Source organism: Etheostoma spectabile, chromosome 23 (genome assembly GCF_008692095.1).
Source record: "Etheostoma spectabile isolate EspeVRDwgs_2016 chromosome 23, UIUC_Espe_1.0, whole genome shotgun sequence".
NCBI lineage: Eukaryota > Metazoa > Chordata > Actinopteri > Perciformes > Percidae > Etheostoma > Etheostoma spectabile.
In genome coordinates, this window is record NC_045755.1 from 9,971,755 (window position 1) to 9,972,179 (window position 425).

General features: G+C 35.1%; 1 protein-coding gene across 1 annotated transcript in view; it reads left to right on the plus strand.

Moving 5' to 3' along the window:
- atxn7l1 (ataxin 7-like 1) overlaps positions 1–425 on the plus strand; it is a 13,169-nt gene that overhangs the window by 5,751 nt on the left and 6,993 nt on the right. The gene's annotated exons all lie outside the window — the stretch shown is intronic.

The following is a 425-nucleotide window of genomic DNA, read 5'->3' on the forward strand; positions in this document are numbered from 1 at the left end:
GAGAGCTTTGTATGCAATCAAATGCAAATTTGGAAAATCAAGTATCCCCGCAAGAATTTGGCTAAAAATCTACAATTTTCTGATAACGCCAATAATGCTTTACGGATGTGAAGTTTGGGGCCCGATTTTGAAACCAGAATTAAAAAACTGGGATAAAACTCCCTCTGAAAAATTACAAATATCAATAGTAGACAGACAGGTAGAGCGAGAGACAGGTACACTGAGCAGTGCAGCATAGTATCGCAATATTTTCAGTGGAAATACTGCATCGATACACAGGCGTCAAGTATTGATCTTTTATTATAGATGCACGATGCTTGCTTGATTTTGTAGCAATGAAATTTAAAAGTTGGAAGTTCTGAAAAATCTGAAGTTGGAAAAAAGGTTTTAAATTGCAATATATCGCAGAATATTGCAATATGTTT